This window comes from Schistocerca gregaria, chromosome 5 (genome assembly GCF_023897955.1).
Source record: "Schistocerca gregaria isolate iqSchGreg1 chromosome 5, iqSchGreg1.2, whole genome shotgun sequence".
Lineage (NCBI taxonomy): Eukaryota > Metazoa > Arthropoda > Insecta > Orthoptera > Acrididae > Schistocerca > Schistocerca gregaria.
This window is the reverse complement of record NC_064924.1, coordinates 478,616,766-478,629,556: the sequence shown is the minus strand read 5'-3', so window position 1 is coordinate 478,629,556 and position 12,791 is coordinate 478,616,766. Positions and strand designations below refer to the sequence as shown.

General features: G+C 43.2%; 1 protein-coding gene across 3 annotated transcripts in view; it reads right to left on the bottom strand.

Moving 5' to 3' along the window:
- LOC126272280 (uncharacterized) overlaps positions 1-12,791 on the bottom strand; it is a 719,890-nt gene that overhangs the window by 524,103 nt on the left and 182,996 nt on the right. The gene's annotated exons all lie outside the window — the stretch shown is intronic.

Sequence of the window (12,791 nt, the reverse complement as noted above, 5' to 3'; positions counted from 1 at the left end):
AAGGGAGAGAGGGGGAGGAGAGAGGGGGAGGAGAGGGGGGAGGAGAGGGGGAGGAGAGAGGGGGAGGAGATGGAGGGGGAGGAGAGAGAGGGGAGATGGAGGGGGGAGATGGAGGGGGGAGAGGGAGGGGGAGGGGGAGAGGGAGGGGGCGAGAGTGTGGCGAGAGAGGGGATGGAAGAGGGGGTTAGAGTGAGGGAGGGGACATCAGGAGAGAGAAAGAAAGAAAGAAAGAGAGATTGCCTGGCTTCGCAGCTGTCACAGTTCCTGTATGAACTCTGAAATGATTGTGTCCCACGAGTCGGGCACCCACGATCAAACGTGCTGATATGACGTCGCCCATTCCGAGTGGAACCCGTCACGCCGACCAACACAAAGTCAATGAATCCTATTCCGTGCACGCCTCACAGATTCAACCCCCCCCCCCCCCCTTTCCATCATTGCCCAGAAGTTTATTAATTCTTTAAGAGATAAATTTTTTACCAGTATAACAATGACATGTATGTCGAGATATACTCTTTTGGAATAGTAATTGATCAAACTGCTTAATTTGTAATGTTGTTCTAGGTCTACCATGAGCTACGGGGGTGATTGATATTCACAGCAATTAATGAGGAGCAAACAATTTATATGTGATAGTTCCAGTGATATGTATATTTATCAGTGTTGCTTAAAGCGTTAAGCTATTACTCAATAACCACAGACATTTTATCATCGCTTCTAAGCACATAGATGCGTATTCGATTTTACTAGCTTAAAATCGCAAAATAATAATGTGCCATGTACAAATGATGGATAACAAGGTCACAGGATGCAATTAAGTAACACAACACGAAAAAAGTTAACTGTGTTTTGGAAACGTGAGTCTGAGAACTAACAGTGGTATTTCGTCAGTTGAAGGTAGGTGGAAAGGGACCACAGTTGCACGATACGATAAGATGTTTGTGAAACATCTAATGTGATGTTGAACCATTCCGTTGCTCACTGTCATTACTAATTTCGAGCTGTTGATACACAATTTTCATATTTGTCTAATAAATTTGTAAGCATGAATATTTACCACCGATGAGTTAGTGGTGGTATAATAGCGCTACAAAGTTCTGCAAGGAAAAAATTATTTAGAGACAACAATTACGATCATTTCTTCTCACAAAACAAACACAATAATAAGCGTTATTGGAAAATAGTGGACGACCTGAATATTCGAGCGTCAATGTAAGCTTAAATGCCACTAATCCATGTGCAATGTTCACTGACTTATTTACAAGCTCATAAATTTACTGATGGGAAGTGAAATAGAACTGTTATGTTTTGAAACAGCTAAAAATAATCTAACTTCCCGTGTGAGGGTATGGAGGTCCGTTTAAATGGTTTTTTGGTTAATATCTTTGGAATAAAAGTTATTTTGATGCTGAAACTTTTGAAGTTATCATCATGTTAACAGGAAAGAAACTCCAAACTTTGTCAATGGTAAAAAGAAAATGTAGGAGAAGACCTACACCGCTCACGTAACTAAGAATAAGATTCCTCTCAGTCTCGTTGAGCTGCTGTTCAATCTGCAACATTCTCATCGTCAGTCATAAATCATATCCTATGACGCATAGTACCTAACACGGAGGGCGCCCCCTCGGCACTGTGAAATGATTAACCAGCGCAGTGGCATCGTTATGGGAACTGCATGCTGGTTATGAATATTGAAAAACTCGTTACGAGCCAAGTAAGCGCCAGTCTCTCGTAGCTACGAAATGTGGGTTGAACTGCGTAGTGTCTTACCATATGAAGCGAACATCATACTGTCTAATGATAATGACTTATTTCAACGCATCACATACTATCTTACTGATATGTTCACATTTACATTCATGCAACCATTTCACTTTTAACAAGTAAGTGCAATCACTTTGATTTTATTTCTTTTTCCATTTTAAAAACGGGTGAAATAACTAAGTTCATAGTTATTTGAAATATCAATTATTGCAGCTTTGGATATTCGTATCACTCGTGTTCCAAATACAAGAGCAGAAATTCAGTGACGTGCACAATAAACATTTGCCCCATGAGATCAATTTGATTATCGACAGCTGCACATTACAATTATTGTTATTCTGTTTACAGTAAGTTATTGAAATTTTTAAGATCAAGTATTCAGGACATACATCTTTCAGTGAAACAGCCAAACGCTGGTATTAACGATGAAACAAACATTAAAACAGTATAGAATATCGTCTCCGAGGTACTTTAGTTACAAATTAAATTACACTTGAATTCTAATTGCTTTTTAATAACAATTCTATGACTGTTTGAAAAATTACCATTGGAAGAATTTCTGTGGGAATTAGAGATGAAATGACCTCAACTGCTGCAGATAAACTCTTCCTCGTAACTTCACAGTTGTTGCAAGACAAGAACCAAGATTCATAGCTCCGAGTGACTTACTGTCAGTCATAAAACGACGCTGCAATGATTTTGATTTTATACAGAGGAGACAGAAAACATCCACGGCAAAAATTCTCCTGCTAATAGTGATGATGGTACGTCTGGAAGAACTGCGATTTTTATGCCAGATCTTGGATAGGATGGTAGGTCGTACCCCCGCAGGAGAACTGACGTATTCTGTTTTTCTTGCCACTATGTTGGAATTCTTGGTGGAAGACAGATACAAAGGTCTTTAAGTGGAATAACATGAAGGCATAATCCATTACTGCAGCCTTTACCAACAGGTCAGCTTTCTCTTTATCGGTTGCCTTTAATCAAGACTTCTGTTAATGTCTGACTGCGGTTTTTACATTGTACAAGCTCCTGTTTTATCACAAGCATGAAGTGGTTGTCTGTCATGGAATAGTTCCTTCCTTCCAGTGCTTTCCCTACAAACGTCAAGCCTTATCGGCAACCTTTTGTTACTAGGTTGCCTCTTATATGGAGGATGAAGCTCTCTTCAATGAGAACGATGGTTTGAGCACCACATTGGTTTACTAGGCGTGGTCCCGTTGCACATTATACATTGTACGCTCTTGATTCCCTCTGGCCTCTTATCTCCCCCCCCCCCCCCCCCCCCCCCCCCCCCACACACACACACACACACAGGCGCGCGCGCGCGCCGAAGTAGTAGATGCTACTTTTCAAAGCGAATGTTATATTCGATATCTGAATAGGTCCTTTCTAAAAGAGTGTCATTACTTTCGCTACGTCGCGTTTTATACTGAAGGGTTTGCGTTTAAAAGGACGTCTGTAACATGTCCGGTTGTCTTGTAACATGGGACTGAGAATCAGATTTTGTTCTAAATGGGTATACCTGTAAGTCACTGACATGGGCCCTTTTAACACTGACCTGTAAGTCACTGACATGGGCCCTTTTAACACTGCAAAGTTGGCAATGGTCCGGTGAGTGCAAACAAAGAGCTGGTTGCCGTGTGCCTCGTGGATTCCGAGTTTGGGTATGTTTACTAGGAGTAAAATGTGTGATGATGAGTGTGTTTATAGCGATACAGATGATACGACAGGAAAAAGATGGGAAGATCGAAATTCACTTTGTTACAAGAGCACGAAAACAAAAGCATCTCGATTGAAAGGCGAAACCTACGTAAATCACAGTGGGAATCAAATTCGGTCTAAACGACTCAAGTTATCTTGCAGGTAAGTTAGTAATTTGGTTATGCATCGCCTACACGTATGTTGAACTGGTACTTGTTATCGTATCACGTTAAGCTACACACCGTCGGGGAACACTGTCGCGTTTTAAAATCTTGCTCGCATATTCTTCTGAAAGTAACTGCATTGCTTTGTATTTTCCCAGGTATAAGAGAAAATGTTTAGAATGTCTTTGAGAAGACAACTACATAGATATCTTTATAACATTTTATGAGATTTCTACTAAGAATAAGCAAGCAGAAGCGTCCAAGAAAAAATGAACAGCCTGTTTGGTTTGTGGGGCCGCTCAAATGCGCGGTCATCAGCGCCCGTAGAAAGTCCCAGTTTTACACAGTCCGGTTTTTTCACAATCCATTGTGGGCTCTTTCACGAGTGATGATGATGATGATGATAACACAAACACCCAGTCCCCTGGCAAAGAAAATAACCAACCCGGCCGGGAATCGAACCCGGGACCCCATGATCTAGAGGTAACAACGTAGCTGAACAGCCCATAGTAAAGTTTTCCTCGCAGTGCCCGAGATCAGTGTAAAGGTAATTCGAAGAATAAGGCTACCGAAGCGTATGTAACACCTGGAAACTGGTGGGGATCATCCACATTGTTACTCTTATAGACGTAGGTCAAATATAACAACAAGCAATGGAGATAGGTAAAATCGCCAATATGTTGAATGGAAGCAGGAAGTCTGAACGGCTAATAACTGCCTCCACCGCCGTCAGAGAAACGAATCACTTCTGAGAAATGACAACTCAGACTAACGCTCGTGGCCCCACAGCTAACAGAACAGGAGAGGAGAGGAGAGGAGAGGAGAGCATGGGCAGTTCTATAAGGCTCCACACACAAGAATCGAGGGATTTATCTAACTAATGTCACTCACTGTTGACACGGTGAGCCATTGTCACGTCATTTGCTAGCAGATTAGCCGCTGTTACGTGCAAGCTTATTCGCAAGCTGTCCCGTAACCTGTTTTGTGCACACTCCGCTGCAGAGTGAAAATCTCATTACAATGAAATGACAACCCTTGGCTGCTTACAGGCGTTGACATACGTCAACGGGGACAGATGAAAATGTGAGCCCCGACCGGGACTCTAACCCGGTATCTCCTGCTTACATGGCAGACGCTCTATCCATCTCAGTCACCGAGGACACAGAGGATAGTGCGACTGCAGGAACTTATCTCTGACACGCCTCCTGCGAAACCCACATTCTCGACGTATTGTTCCGCACTACATTCGTAGTGTCCCCACCCATTATACTCATTACTCGCGGTGCATTGCCGATTCCCGTAAGAGTTCGGGCACTTTTTGTGCATCCGCACAGAAGAGGATGGTCAAGTGGCCGGTGAGTCTTAGCTTTATATATACTAAGATGGTATCCGTTCTTTCTGACATGTCCGAAAGAACAGATACCATCTTAGTATATATCTGAAAATCTCATTCTGCAACCTGCTTTGTAATTAAATACGTACATCCCAATAGTAGGTCAAGTCAAATCACTATCGTTGCATGTAAACTGCAAGTACAAGTAATGTTCACTACTGCCAATGATTATGATCCTAATTATTTGCATATCTCCTTTCGTCTTAGTATCGTCAGGAACTCTAATTACGCCGGCCTCGGCGCTTTTAGCTGGCTTGCGAAAGAAAAGTTTAGAAATGAAAAAATATATTAAATTTTAGGCCCACTTTGACTTGTTATTTAGGACAATTTGTTTTAGGCATTATCAGTTCGACTTTCCGAGATGTGGGACTGTGTCTATGATAACATCCCAGTGGTTCCAAAGTGAAGCCACCTTCTTAAATCAGTCGACTGTTTACTTTTTGTCAATTTCTTCATTCATTCGTTGCTTTCTATGATAAGAAAGGTTAATTTTGCGAAGAATTTTAAAATTATATTTCAACGTGAAATCACCTTCAAACAATGAGCGTTTATTTTTGCAAATTTCTTCTTGTATTCTTTGCTTACTATGAAAATAACAATTACTTTTGTGAAACATTTTAAAATTACATTTGTTTTCATATTGTTGGGGCTCAAAGGTTTAATTAGTGAAATGATATACTCATCAGTTTCTCTTATTTTTTAAAGTAAAAGTCACGTTAACCTATCCGTTAGGTAGCTAATAGCAACTAAAGGAAAAACCTGTTGCTTTTGAGGTCAAACCTCGTTATTAAAATCACTAATATTTATTTTACACGTACATAGTCAGTTACGCTAAGCTGAGCTGAAAAAAAAAAAAAGACTGCTGGGAAACTCTAACAAGTGTACAGACCATGTTCCAGCCTGGTGTGATTATTCCTGCGCGCCGGCAGACGTCAGCTAAAACTGTAATCAAAGAACCTTAATCGGAAACAGATCACACTGTGCGTAGCAGCAAGCACGCGTCATAGAAAGTTACCTCCCGACAATGTAAACACAAACAAATCGTAGGGCGAACGCCAGTCGTCCACTTCTTCTACCTGTAAGTTATCACCTGGAGAGCCAAAAAATCTGTCCTCCAGTTATGGGTTCATTGCACCCTTCAACTGCATTTATAATGAAAGATCTTATGAACACTGAATCAGTCGATGTGCAATACTCAATTATAAATTAAGGTCCATTAAATATTTGATATATACCTAAGCGTTCAGTATTAAAACTAAAGAAAGAAGAGGCAAACGTTTTGGGGCAAAGGTAGGCATGAGGACATTTCTCCCAGCTAGTTCGTACTATCTGTACCCCGTGGAGCTGATTTCTGAACTTCTGTTATCAGCTGTCGTAAACTAGCAGTCAAGCATACGGCGTGTTCGGTTACGTACTTACATACCAGGTATTGGCAGGTCTATGGAAATTTGTTACAGCGAAACAGATAATCATCAATTATATGGTAAGTACTTACGGGAAATTTCCAAAAGAAGTAGCTCACCTCCGGTCTCGAAAGCTTCAAAGCGCAAACCAGTAACAACACATCTGACTCTTCCACCATAAAAGCTCTCAACTGACGATGCAGGGCTGCCACACTACACTCAAGTAGGAAAAACACTAGATTCCGATTTTGCCCCATGCGCACCTTTGCCCCTGATTACCCTACGTGTATGTTTGAGTCTGCCCTCATCAGTTCTGTAAACCACCAACTAACTCTTCCCGTCAGTTTTACTATAGCTGTTAACAAGTTACATGGAAAACGCGTCAGCCACAAGACACTGCCTTTCGTTACAATTTTAGTCGCCGGCGACAGTAGGTCAGTGGTTCAACAAAAACAGTCCGTTGCCATCCATAGACTTAACATTCCCTGTACCACATTCGAATGGTTTGAAGGTTAACTGCAGTCTTGTGTGTTCCTTATTCAGAATCTATTCCAACAGCCACCGAACGATAAAAAAATACTGAAGCAGTATGGAAACTCGGCAAAAAGAGCCGTGTACGTTATATCAGGTGAATTCTTGGGCCAATCTCCCGTTGCAGCGGCGTTACAAAAATAAGTATGTCTACAACTCTATTACTGATTTTAGCGCCGCAGTGCCATGCAAGAAATCTTCCTACTGAAGATGGTGTGCTGTTGCCTTCTTCCGACCCGTGAACATGCTTACTCAGTCACTTGTGGAGAAGGGACCTATACTTTAATGTGGCCATGTAAGCATGTTGTAATTTGACTTTTCTCACGCTAACGAATCTACACGAGGTCAAAGAAATGATAACAGACAAAAAATTCGAGGGATGACTGCTTTGTTTCTGCTATACAGGCACCACAGCCCTGCCTCGTAATGCAAGAAGTGTTACGCAGAAACAACTCCCTGGGTTTCTTACACTAATGTGTTTTCTGAAATCTCAGACATTCCGAATACGGTATCTATCAAGAATGATTCTAGAATAATTGCAGGAATGTCCTGTCAGCTTTTAGCAAAGCAAGAGCTTGGTGCAGACGCACCCAACTAGATCTTAATGTGAAGAAATGGAATAGTTGTGCATTTCACGAAACTTTAAAGTGTAGCAGTCTTTAAACACCCTGTTGATGAGTCAGGCACACATCTGGAGATACACAGTCGCATTATCACATAGACTCTGTCGTATCTAAAATGAATGGCAGTCTTCGATTCATTGGAACAACTCTGGTAAGCTTGCAGTTTGTTGCAAAAGAGGCGGCTTACAAAACATGTGTCTACACCTGAGTATTGCTGAAGTGTTAGGGCCTTTGATCATGTTAGACCAATAAATGACAGTGAAATGGACAAAAAGGGTTGGTTGGTTGATTTCGGGTATGGGACCAAACAGTGAGGTTATCGGTCCCATTTAATGAGGGAAAAATGGGGGAGGAAGTCGGCTGTGTCCTTTCATAGGGACCATCCCGGCATTTGCCTGATGCGATTTACGGAAATCACGGAAAACCTAAATCAGGATGGACGGACGCGGGTTTCAACCGTCGTCTTCCCGGACGCGAGTCCAGTGTGCTAACCACTGCGCCATCTCCCTCGGTAACAGAAGGGGATTGTCAGGAATCATCACAAGCGTGTTGTGTTATCAATGGAATAAAACATAAAAAAATACAAAACCTTAACTAGAAGACGAGCACCTTGCGCAGAAAAACCCAAGAAATGGGTTTCGTGGCTGAATTTATTAGGGTTTGTGAACCTCTAAATTTTAAGTGCAGTTCCCGCGGTGACTGCAGAGTTGCATGTAGACGGTAGTCAACCTGGCCCCTAGCGCCCGCTACTGGGCACTCCAACTTTCGCGCTGGGCGATGGGCGGTAAAGAGGGTTTTCATTAGCTTTTCATAAAAAATTTTACATGAAGTATATGGTAAGCAATTATTTTACATACTTTTAACGTGATTCAACTCTATTTTATACATTTTAAAACGTAAAATTTACTTCCCTACTTCATAAATCACCATTGTTGTGGAACTGGTGGGCAGTCCGGAAATTTTATTACAAACAGAGAAGCAAAAGTGGGCGATACAAAAAAGGGTTGAAGACTCCTGGTTTAGACCATTTGTCGTCCAACTACTGGTCCGGGCGTAGGTTCGAGTCCTCCCTCGGGCATGTGTGTGTGTGTGTGTGTGTGTGTGTGTGTGTGTCTGTGTCTGTGTGTGTGTGTTTGTTTGTCTTTAGGATAATTTAGGTTAAGTAGTGTGTAAGCTTAGGGACTGATGCCCTTAACAGTCAAGTCCCATAAGATTTCACACACATTTCAACTTTTTTTTATGTCGTCCAACTAAGGCTCGAGTGCCCCATGTGGCCCGAATCAAGTATTCGTGCGGCCCCCGGTTCTCGGCCGTATTTTCTAGTAACATGCATCCCGTATCTAACGCGCGAATCCGAGAACGTCAACTGATATTAAGGGCTTCGTGGAGAGAGTAGTTTTCCCGCTCAGGAACAAACAAAACTCCTTACAGGGACAGCCATATTTTTAGACGTACGTAACGCATTGGAGCCGACGGACGTACTAGACACGTTCACTATGTTTTAACCATAAAATCAGATGTATGTATGTCATACGTTTTTCAGTTCCAACTCATTTGTGATTTAAACGAGTGTTTTATGTTTGTAAGTGGCGAGACTATTGTCTGGCTTGCCATAAGTGCAACAATGCTGGATAGCGCGCGAGCGCCATTCTCGTGAATGGTACCAAATGTGAACTGCGCTCGGAATATTGTTGAAGGTTGTTTTGTTCTATGTCGACTGCTGTGTTGTGCTGTTGTGTGCATCCTTCGCGTGTGTAAAGACATATAAATAGTGAATATGGCTAACAGACATCGTTTGTCAAACTTAGAGACTGAAGAGCCCTTGGACAATGGCTCAGAACTTTACGATCTTTCGGACGACATCGCGCGATTTTTCACAAGATGACGATGAGCCACGTGAGCTGGAGAGCGAATGCTGTGTTGCTGATAGGAACGATGGTAGTGAATATGAAACAGCTAATGCACAAGTTTCTATTAGATTTTTGTATCCCGCCTGGGAGGCGGCGAGTGGGTAGGAACGAGAAAAGGTAATACAAGTCGGTACTGCAAGAACGTGGTTTACTGGTGCAAAAACAAGATGATAAACGATTACATAACTGTGTATGCAGGTGCGATGCTGAAGCGAAGTGTCCTGGCTGGCTGCACCTGGATCAGATGGGATGAAGCAGCCGCAAAGCTCGTAGACCTCAACAGCACCGGCTAGAGGGCGCTGTCGTCGGTGTCTCATACTGCCAACTTGAGACTATTTCGTGGCATCGTTGCTATCGATACCGCACACATTTCTCACGCACTTTAACATCCTGCCCTTCGTAATGAACAGTGTCATTTTGATACACTCTTCGAATTACCTCTGTTTGAAGAAACAGAGTGGAAATCAGGTTCCTGTCGATATATTATCAGCAGGACTAGACTGTTTGTTGAAACTTTTTGATCACAGTGTGTTTCTAAAAGTAAAGTCAGAGACATGTTACTGATACTATTCCTGAACTTCGCCGTTAGAACAGCATCAGACCAAAATCTTTATGGAAGAAATGAAGAGCGGTGGGGATGCATGAAGTATATCAATTTTTTGTAATCGTTATGCATATAGTTGTAAAGAAACTTAACTTAGGGATTATCGGTCTAAAGACCCTGTGCTTCCTTCATAAAGTGCTTCTCAACTAACGTCTCAAGACAAATTTTTTTGTCATATTCAGGATCCTGCATGTAAACAATGCAGCAAGCAGTTGTATTAAATAGGCGCTAGCTGCGGAGATGATGTTGGTAGCCACTTGTTTCATCCGGATGGTGGTTGGTTGGTTTTGTGGGAGGAGACCAGACAGCGAGGTCATCGGTTTCATCGGATTAGGGACGGATGGGGAAGGAAGTCGGCCGTGCACTTTCAAAGGAACCATCCTGGCATTTGCCTGAAGCGATTTAGGGAAATCACGGAAAACCTAAATCAGGATGGCCGGACGCGGGATTGAACCGTCGTCCTCCCGAATGCGAGTCCAGTGTGCTAACCACTGCGTCACCTCGCTCGGTTGTGTTTCATCCGGACAGTCAGTTGCTCAACAGTTGCAAATCTATTAGCCCTTAGACATTTCCTGACCGTCATTCACTCCCGTCATCTATGGACCGTAGTTCAATACAATTGCCTCAGCTCCGGCTTTGGAGAACTCAACTTTGCAATGTACAGTGTATTTTACCACAGCGGTATGCGAACAGTTTACAAACTAAGCCGTTTCGGAGATGCTTCCACACTTGCCCAAATGTTAATGACCACGCACTTTCGGACGTCAGATAAACCGCTCCTCTTTTGTATCACCACAACTACTGCACTGTTTTCTGCCCCTCTTCACTCTCTTCCTCTCCTCCTCCCTCTCCCCCCCCCCCCCCCCCCCCGGACAGGCTTTATATCTCACCCTCTGCTAGTGCTACCACCTACCGTCTGTGAGTGGTTCTTGCGGGTTGACTGCGAACATAGGCGGTGGTCACGTTAATGTGACTGGACCGTGTATTTACGCAAGCATTCGTGGCCAGTACAATACATGCATTCAACAGAGAGATTTCATACAGACTGTAATAGTTTGTGTATTCCAGTTTAGACGCTCTTTCGAAATTATTTCGAAATATTTTGTTGTTTTTTGATAGGGGAATTGGATAACATCAAAAACGTCGCCCCACAAAACTTTCTGTAGTTAGCTCGAAATCTTTTAGCAAACGGCAATTTCACCCCTAAACAACAACGGCTGGTTCGTTATTCCACAGTCTCGTCTTTTCCGCAGAATGCTACAGAGCGAAGTTGCGTCGGAGTCCTTCGAAGCCAAAGAATGCCCTATCAACCTGTGCGCCTGGGCACGTATGACCCCAGTTGTTTTTTTGCGCCCTTAAGCAAAAGAAAACCAAGCATGTGCGCCGTTGTCTATTGCTTTGTGCAAGGCAAACTTTCCGACGTTTTGCAGAGTAGCTTCCGAATCTTTTGGTGTTAGAGACCCCACAGTCACGAGACGGTCTTTACACACTTGTAGCATTTCGCTTGGACAGAAATTGATTGTTCGCTGTGGACCTGTGCCCTGGCCAGCTCGGCCGCGAGACGTGACACCAATAGACTACTCCTGGGCGCAGGTAAAGAGCCTAAATTAGAAGACCCCTTTCGATACTCGCACACGGACCTGTTTGCTGGGACTATTACAGCTGCTGAAATACAACGTAGTACGCCAAATTCCTGGAATTCTCGCGCGTGTACGACAATCGATGGTGCCGTGATGATAGTGATCGAAATTTAAAACAATACTTTTTAGGAAATAGTTCTGCATTTATTACACAACGAAATATACTGAATTCATCGGGATAAAAGTGTAAGAGTTCGTCTGAGTGGTGTATTAGTTTGTGTTGTTCGTTGCACGTTTTGGCCATTGCATATTACATACTTCTTCCCTGTTGTGCAGATATTTTCATAGAAACAGAAGTGATTGCAATGATCAATTGATTATCTGCCTCTTGGGAAGTTTAGACTCCATAGCCATCCATGCTTCTCTTTCTTCGGGCCCCTCTTCACTCTTTGGTACCCTGTTTGTGGTTCAAATGGCTCTGAGCACTATGGGACTTAACTTCTAAGGTCATCAGTCCCTTAGAACTTAGAACTACTTAAATCTAACTAACCTAACGATCTCACACACATCCATTCCCGAGGCAGGATTCGAACCTGCGACCGTAGCGATCATGCGGTTCCAGACTGAAGCGCCTAAAACCGATAGGCCACAGAGGCCGGCACGCTTGGTCGGACAAGTCTCGTTTCAAATTGTATCAGGCGGATGGACGTATGGAGACAACCAGATGAATCCATGGGCCCTGGATGTCAGCGGGGAACTGTTCAAGCCGGTGGAGGCTCTGTAATGGTGTGGGGCGTGTGCAGTAGGAGTGATATGGGACCCCTAATACTTCTAGACACGATTCTTGACAGGTGACACGTTCGTAAGCGTCCTGTCTGACCTCCTGCATCCATTCATGTCCATTGTGCATTCTGACGGACGTGGGCAATTCCAGCAGGACAGTGCGACACCCCACAAATCCAGAGCTGTGCTACGGAGTGGCTCCAGAAACGCTCTTCGAAGCTTTAACACTTCCGCTGGCCACCAAACTCCTCAGACATGAACATTATTGGACACATCTGGGATGTGTCGCAACGTGCTGTTCAAAACAGATCTCCACACCCTCGTACTCTTCC